Source organism: Malania oleifera, chromosome 13 (genome assembly GCF_029873635.1).
Source record: "Malania oleifera isolate guangnan ecotype guangnan chromosome 13, ASM2987363v1, whole genome shotgun sequence".
Taxonomy (NCBI): domain Eukaryota; kingdom Viridiplantae; phylum Streptophyta; class Magnoliopsida; order Santalales; family Ximeniaceae; genus Malania; species Malania oleifera.
In genome coordinates, this window is record NC_080429.1 from 46,923,417 (window position 1) to 46,933,159 (window position 9,743).

Consider the following 9,743-nt stretch of genomic DNA (forward strand, 5'->3'; position numbering starts at 1 on the left):
TTTGATCTTCTAAGATTGCACTTTCATTGCAACATCTTGAGAAGCTTGTATTTCATTTTAGTTGCAAAATCTTTTTCAAAATCATTTTCAAATATCTATTGTGCTTTATCTTGAAAAACATTTGAAGAGATATTTGTTTATGAGTTAAAATCTTTGTTACAACATTTACTGACATATATATCATTTTCTGAATACAAAGATTAAACATCTTTTGCAAACCAAGCATATACATTACTTGTGCTTTACACTATTGAGAAAATCTGCTAGTTGAAATATATATATATATATATATATATATGAGGGTTGATTGACATCTTTGTTTGAGCATGTTGATTGAATACCTTTTGTGATACAAAGATTATACCGATTTGCACTCTCGTGCACTGATTACATTGATAGCAAATAATTTGAGAGTTGAAATAGTAGACCACACTGAGCTTACTTATTATATCTTATTGGTAGTGTATGTGATTGCGCGTAACTAGGTACACATCTGCTTTACTTGAAAGCATAATCACTATATCGTTTCATTGATTGAGCAAATCTGTTGTATTTCCAGGCACCGGCATAAAAAGGGAGACTAGCCCGTTGAAATGGTCCTGGATTGGCATAGACCTAGTTAGGAAAGCTAGGTACACCATCCTGGTAAGGTGTAGGTTGAGGTTAGCCCCGCTAATTGACCTGGTTATAAAGGTTGAGGTCAGCCCTGTGGTAATTGACCTAGGTGTAATTGGCGCCACTCCACCCATTAAGTGAGCCTTTAGTGGAATCCTCAGGCTGGCGAGCTAGAGGCGGGGACGTAAGCACAGTTAGTCAAACCCCGATAACATATCATGTGCCTTGTTTATATTTCCGCACTTTACATTTACCGCACATATATGTTATGGTGTGAATGATGCGTTTGACTTAAATTTCCGCACATTATATCATTGGTGCATTTGGAATTGCATAAAAAGACCCTAGGTTGTATTATACGGGTATTTCATTTAACCTAGGAGATAAATTTTAAAATTCCAATTCACCCCCCCCCCTCCCTTCTTGGGAATACACCAATTCCAACAATTACATACTTTTAAACACCTTAGAAATTTTTTCATCAAATACTCAAATCTAGCTTTTTCTTTCTAGTAGCTCCTTTTTCACAAGGAGACCAAACATTTTTAAAACGACTTCAATAAACTCACATTTACCAAGAGAAATTGTTGCATTTGACATCCGCCAATGAGGTTTTGCATAAGATTGTAACAATTTGAGTAAATATGAGGTGTAATTCAATAGTGTAAAAAATTCTTATTGGTATAGCCTAATAATTCTTCCAATAAACCAAAAAAAAAAGATAAATTATTTAACATGTCTCTAGGGTTTTATTAAATTATACTTTGTTTCTTAAAATTTAAATTATGATAGATTAACAAAGTTTAACCTTTTGATTTTTGTTAAGTGCTTGTTCATGGATTTTATTATGGTTGAAATTAAACTATAAAGTTAAAGAACCCTAGGCTCCCCTTCCCCTAGCCCAAAAAAATGAGTTTTTTGTAGTGGTACATGGTTTTATTCTGGAAAAACTTTAACAAAATTTTGGCACCATGCCGTCTATAAATTGGATATTTCCAAAAAAAATTCATGCACTAAAACTTGATAGATTCAAGCAAACAAATCACAATAATAAATATCATGCAGATACCAGTGAGTTTGAGCATGCGAGAACCTGAATCCACTGCCAGCATTCAATTCACAATGTACTGCATCAGCTATGCAGTTGGTGTTCAAAACAAGCATGTATTTCAGCAGTTCAATTTATCATTCATATAACATAATACCATTCATCAAAAAGATTTAGTCATTCAACATTTAAATTTAAATTTTCAAAATATTTCAAGTTCATATAGTTATAAATAAAACTTGCCTCTGCTTCCTATTCATTAAATGGAGGGATCGAAAATGTCGTAATTCAATATAATTTAACCAAAAACAACTTATCCGAATTTCAAGTTCAAAATTTGAAGTTTAGTACTGGTTTTATTTCTTAATTGTGCACTTTTGGGCATTTTTTATAATGTAGGAACATGAAGTTGGAATCATGCCTATACAGACTGGGCATTCTAAAGAAAGTAAATTCCAGGGACAATTCACAATATAAATAAGTTTGTATTCTCAAACTATCCAAGAAAGACGAAACCCTAAGATTTATATTGAAAATAATTTTTTTTTTCAGAGAGGCATACTTAACAATAACATTACGAGAAAATATTCACCCATTTACTCTAGAATTTCTCTAATGTTTCATATTGTCTTCGAGTCTATACAATCTTTCATGTGTGTTCAAGTTTGAATGTTGATAATTTTATATGGCTTCATGATTTTTTACAAAACCAAGGTTTTTCTATAATATCTAGTCATATTAAATATTTATATTCAATTAATATCAATGAAATTCATAAATCAGTTGAGCATTAGTCATTATACAACTACAATTAATTTAGACATAAGACGTCCAATACCATGTTGTGCCTAACATCTCAAATTTCAATTTCACTTAAAAATTCAAAAGTTAAAAAGCTATCATCCATATACTTCTCACAATAATCTTTATTTTCAATAGAAAAAAGGATTTGTTAAGACGACAATATATTCTCAAAAAATATAAACACTACTCCAACATCACAAAAATAATATATAGCACTTTGTCTCGCACACATTATTAAATTATCAACATTCAAACTTGAGCACACACATTGTCACACACATTTATATATATATATAAGTAGACTATTAGTGGCCAATAGATTTCATCACTAATAACTAAAAAATTGTTACTAATGTATTGACGTCATCATTAGAGTAGGAAAATGTACGTTTAGTAACAAAAGTTTTAGTTATGAACTAGAAACTATCATTAATAATGCATTATTAGTGACGGATGTAATTATCGTCACTAAAAGTACATTATTAGTGATGGTTTTTAGTTTGCTATTAATACTTTAATAACATTTTTCGTAGTGATAAATGGAGGATGGGCTTTTTGGGTTCTTTTAGTGTGAAATTTAAGTTTGAACATGATAGTATAACTACTATTCATAAGGTATGAAATACAACTCACATACTGTAGTTTATAATCTAATTTTCTAGAAGCTTTTCATCAAATTGATAACTGCATCTTTTAAGCTTATCCATTATAGAGTCCCATTATGAACAATAAACATTTTAAGACTAGAATTTGATTATGAAGCATGGTTTGAAAAAATGAATCAACAAACAAATCTTGAATCCAGTGACAATAATTCTAGTGATGAATATGATCACACCTGGGGCACTTTTGCAATACCTATTTGTAGCATACTAATTTGTATGTGTGTGCTTTTGTCATACTTTTTGTTATGTTAAACAAGAAAAAGAAAAGGAAGTTGTCTCCATCAATTCCAAAGAGTCAGGTAGCGGTACACCAAGGGATTTTATTTTTAGCCCTAATGATTCGAACAAGCTTGTAAAACCCACTCTCAAATCATTATTAAAGGGGCAAACGCGTCATTTGAAGGACACTAATCCTGGACATCATGCCAAGAATTGAGATACAAACCATACTCATTGAACTCTTTATTACAACTCTAATATCCCACCTCAGTTTAGGACAAAAATCATTTCATCTCCTCAGTTGACATACCAAATAATTCATATAGATCAATGGATATTGCATATATAGGAAATCATATGCACAAATATTTTTTTTGCACACACACGCTGCCACACACACACACACACAGTCACACACACTCGCTTTCACACACACACAACTGTATGCACACATGCACACACATATATAGTCCTTTGTAGAAGAAGAAGAAGACGAGGAGGAGGAGGATGAAGAAGTGTTACCTAAGAGCAGCGAAGGTGGCGGTGGCAGGAGGGGAAGACAGTGGAAATGTACAAGCGGCGAAACAGCAATGCAGTGGGCAGCAGCTCATGACTCAGTGGCGGGAGGACGTCGCTGCGTGCAGGGAGGATGAGTGAACATGAGGGAGAAGAAGGGAGGAACAAGCTGAGAGGAGGAGGGAGGAGATGGTAGGAAAGAGGGAGGAGCAGGCTGAGAGGGAGGAGGGAGGATGAGCGAGGAGCGGGAGGGAGAAGGAGGGAGGAGCAGGCGGGAGAGGAAGGAGGGAATTTGGGGGGAGTTTGGGAAAATATGTGGGGGTTAAGGGATTTAGGGTTTTGAGTATTAGTGACGGTTTCAAAACCTTCACTAATATTCTTCAATAAATTATTTTTATTTTTTTAAATAAAATAAATATTAGTGACGGTTCCCAAATATGTTACTAATAAGAGGCTAATAGTGACAAATCTACAAATTCGTCACTAATATTATGAAATAAATTTTATTTTATTTTTTTCAATAAAAGAAGTAGTAGTGACTATTGACCTTATAGGTCGCACCCGATTTTGATAATGACAAATACTCTGGTATTTGATGATTGTCAAGTGTTTGTGCAGACTTAAATAAATATCCCAAGGAATGACACTTGAAGCAACTAGAAGACCCTGAAGGCTTTAACTTGTAATTGTAAATTCAATGATTGTAATATGGGTCTGTAATAGTAAATTCAATGATGTGGTTTGTATTTATCTTACCTGCACATCATGCATATATAGGATATATGGTGAGCTCAATAAGACCATAGCATGACTCTAGGTACCAACACTCACACACATCATATAATATGTAGGAGTGTTAGATTTATTCCTTAAATTGAACAATTATTAGGAATTTAAGAGAGCTCGGGCGACTGAACCTTTGGAGTTCAAAACTCCTCAGGTGCCCAAACTGTTGTCAAGTCAACAGTTGACCTAGGCTCTCGGGCGATCGACCGATAATGTACAGACCTTCCTCGGGTGCCCGAACCCTTCGAAAGGGATAGCCCACCAACTCGAGCGACCTATCTTTTTAGTTCAAAAAGAACCCCGGGTGACCGAACACACAGATTCGGGCCACCGAATATAGGACCAAGCACCCAAAGTCACGAATCAATGCTACTGACTTTGATTCAGGTCACCGAACCTGAATCCGAGCGACCAAACTGCTTTGAATATCTTTTATTACTAAGTATGGTCGGGTGACCGAACCTCGGTTTAACCACTTGAACCTTGATGGGTTAAAATTATTTTAACCGTAGTAAAACTGAGTTAAATTGGGCTAATTGTATTTTAACTATTTCAGACTTTTTTAATTATTCCCAATATATCCCAAACGGTTATAATTTTACCCCTGCCTATAAATATAGGCTCATTTGCAAGATTAGACAAGAACTAGCAAATTAGATTAGCAAAAATTCTCTCTTTTCAAAATACTCTCTTTGGCCAAATAATCTCAAAATCTTCACTTCCTTGATATATTCTGAGATTGTGAGAACATTTCTAGAGTGCTTGTGATTGCTAAAATTGCTAGAAACTCCCATTTGATTGATTGAATGCAATATTTTTATTGGGGAGTCTTAGTTTTGGTTTATCCCATAGATTTTCATATTATAAATCTTGTATGGGGATAAACTAAGTAAGCTTAGGATATATGCATCTTTGTTGCAAGTATCCAATAGCTTGGTTTTTGTTGTGCAAAGATTTTTCAAAAAAGCAAATATTTTCAAACTAGTATTGTGCATATTTCATTAAGGAAAACTTTTTTGAACTAATTTGATTATCTTATTCATACCATTGGAATATTGATTTTCTATTGAAGTACTTTGCTTAGATTCCAAGATTTTTCTTGTATTGAACACTCTTGAGCATCTTATTGTTAATACCATATTGAGTGTTGATAGCACATTATCGGGGAATGATAGGAAGCTTACTATATTTGATAGCAAGTAGACCCGATATTATGTTTAGTGTGTGCATATGCACTAGATTTCATTCAGCACCTAAAGAATCTCATCAAGTTGTTGTCAAAAAAATTCTAAAATACTTGATAGGAACACTTGATTTAGGATTGTGGTATCCCAAGCAAACTGGTCTTGAAATGATAAGCTATTCAGATGCGGATTATGTCGGATGTAAAATAGATAGAAAGAGCACTAGTGGCACTTGTCACTTTCTAGGACACTCGCTAGTCTCTTGGTTTTCAAATAAGCAAAATTTCATAGCATTATCCATTGCTGAAGCTGAATACATAGCAGTTGGGAGTTGTTGTGCACAAACACTATATATGAAATAACAACTAAAAGATTTCAATCTTGAATATCAAAAAATCCTAATTAAGTCCGACAATACAAGTGCTATAAACATTTCAAAGAATCCAATATCTCACTCAAGAACAAAACACATTGACATTAGGCAACATTTCTTAAGAGATAATGTTCAAAAGGGAGAAATAACTCTTGAGTTTGTTAATACAAATGATTAATTAGCTAATATATTTACAAAACCACTTTCAAAAGATCAATTTGTATTTATTAGACAAGAATTAGGAATGTTACATATACATGAAGTCAACTAGAAGAAAGAACAGAGAAATACACATGCAGCCTGCATAGCAGGTGACTGCCAAATAAGAGGCAGGCGCCTGACAGGCTACTACCTGTTGAAATATAACTCAACAGGTGCCTGACCCTTCAAAGACAGGCACCTGACAAGTGGCAACCCAGTTTTAAAACACGTGAAAAACATCTCTTTTTAAACCCCAGTCGTATTTCTACTCTTCTACTTCTCTCCAAATTCTTTTATTTCTCCCTTATCTCTCAATAAAAACCTTCCCTTACTCCATCACCACTTCACCACATCAAACCCTAAACCTCCTTGTCGTAGGGTTTTTTGGTTCTCAAACAACTTCTTAATATGCCAAGAACGAAAACAGTCAGGCACAAGGACAAGGCTTCCTCCTTTCGCCAAGTAAGCAACGATGAAATTGAGAAATGGCTAGTCTCGTCGCACGCAAAATCATTATATCGAAACCACATCTTAGCCATCGATCCAAAATTTAGTAAAGTACTAGATATTCCTTTCTATCAGCACTACTCTAGTTTCAGTTCTGACATGAGAACTGGTCTTACTTCCCTTCAAGACAAAGTCTCCAATATGGAAACCCAGTACTCCTCACTTGATCAGCATTTTGTCAAACTAAAACAGCATCTCACTAGTTCTTCCCGGGATGCAGCTCCCATGGACATTAGTTCAGCACCTCTTAATGATGCTGAGGAATTATATAAAGAATAAGAAGAAAAAGAGGAAAGTGATAATGCTTCAAAAGAAGAATTTGCTAAGAATTCAGAGGATGAAAGTGAAGCTTCTAAGAAGGCTCTAAAGAGGAAGAAGCAAATGCTGGAGATGATGCCACTGAATCTGATTAAATAGTTGTTCTCATGATGTTTTGTAAACTTTAACACTATGACTTTTGTTCACATTTTTTATGAATGTATGGAACACGTTTTTTTATGCTCACTATGTGCTTGTAATTCTCCTTTTTGAATGATGTCAAAAGGGGAAGTATGCTTATGAGCAAAAGGTTTATTATGGAGTATGATATCTTATATAAGCATGATGTGCATAAAATTTTGATGAGCATGATGATATTTTGAGCTTATGAAATGGATGCTTTAATGACATTATGAAGTATATGAAATTGTGCTTAAATGTTTACTTTGAAGTTTTATGCTTATTGAAGGGGGGGGGGCCTTTTTAAGGTTCACTTATTTTTGCTCCTTATTTATCATCATCAAAAAGGGGGAGATTGTTAGCCTAAACAAGGCTTACGAATCTTGATTTTGATGATACTAAAGTAAGGTTACTTGATTTCTTCAAAGTTGTGATGTTTTAGGAAAACTAGATTAAGGATCAGCATACTTCATAAAGATCAAAGGGAACACTTTGAAAGCTTATATCAACTCAAGTGATAAATATTGAAAGCTCAAAGAAACATGAAACTCAGGAACACAAAGCAACAACTTCATTAATATTCTCAAAGAGTTCAAATAAATGAAGAGAGTCAATTAGGATATATAATGTAAGTACTTCAAGTACATTTTGATTATGAAATCATTTTGAAGCTTATTAGGTAAAAGAGACTTAGAGACCTCATTAGGCTACTTCTTGGACCTTGACAAGTGCCTGACAAGGTATTTTGAGAAGCATGTCCAGGTTTCATCAGGGTACTGTCACCCTTCTGCCTATTTTTTAAAATTGATTTAGGTGACAGGCGACTGCCACCCTATTGCCTGTGAAAAGTAACTGTGTAATTTATTAACAAACGACTGACTAGAAGCCCTCAGGCTACTGCCACGTAGCAGATTTTAAATTTTATAATGGATATATTTTAAAAAAATAGATTGCTGGGCTCAAACCTATTCAAAACTTGGACACTACTCCAAGTAAACTTGGGGATCAAGTTAGACACTTTTCCAAATCTATAAATAACCCCAATACCAATGAATTTAATTACCAAGAATCAATTACAACTCTCATACTCTCTCAATTGTTCTCAAACTCTCAAAGGCTCTCTCACTCTCATCTTGCACAAAATTTGCTAAGGCTTTGCTGACTCTTAGTCTCGAATCTTGTGCTACAATTCTAAAATTCTTTCATCCCTTGAAAGAACTATTTGGTGATACACTCTTTGAGCTTCAATCTGAATTTCATATTTGAATTTCTTTGAAGTATATAGATTGAATTTGTACTAATCAGCTCTTTTGAGAGCATCTCTTGTACACCTTCTTTCGAATCTTGTCTTGTAGATTGATTGACGGTTCGGGTGCTTGAATCGTTGGATCGAACGAGAGGATATCATTTGGAGAGGCACACTCTAACCTAATTGAAGGAGTGATTGTACCGGTGTTGTTCTGCCTAGAAAGGAACTAATATAGTGGAATCCTTTTGTGGTTTGCCAAAGGCGAGGACGTAGGCTGGGGATAAGTCGAACCTCATAAAAACTTGGTGTTCTTCTCTACCCTACTCTTTACTTTCTACACTATATTTCTATTTGTGGTTGCTAAGTGCAGGTTGCAGGGCTTAATTAATAAAATCAAAGAAGACTCTTAATTTTAGAAAGTACGTTGGTAGTATGTTGGTTAATTTACAGAAATCTTGGTTAAGAGAGCGCATTACAAACCAAAAACAAAACAGAGCTTACATATAAAAGACAAGGTTGTTATCAAAAGTTGAAAGCATCAAGTTACAAATTCTTGGTTTTGTGGAGTCTTTTGGTTGTGATTTTAAATTGGTTTATTTACTTAAGATTTTGTTGTAAGTACTAAAACAAGTAAGTAAAAAGTTGACAAAGAACTTAAAATTTTTAATTAACCCAATTCACCTCCCCCCCCCCCTCTTAGGAACGTTATTCTACTTTCACATTACATGTTATATAAACATCATTATGTAACGCTATTGGGGTGAGAGACAATAATCATAGTGAAAACTCAAGTGCTGCTCTCGTGGACGTAGGCTATTGTCAAACCATGTAAATCTTGTATGTTCTAGTTGTGTTTTTTTGTTCTTCTTATCATTTTTTAATTGATTCTTGAGTATATTTCATCGTCAAGTGTTTGCATTTGGTTGTTGATTGATTCATGTGTGATTGTGTGCTTCCGCTGCACATGTTCAAGTTGAACGAACATCAACAAGTTGAAGGAGTCTCTTGGTAAGATCCTATCCTATTGCATAGCGATTAGATATAATAAAAAAGATATAGAGCTTCCTACAAAGTTCCTATTAAATTACATAAGGGTTTCTCAAGATGAAAAATTGAATATAAGTCACTTGGTAAAGAC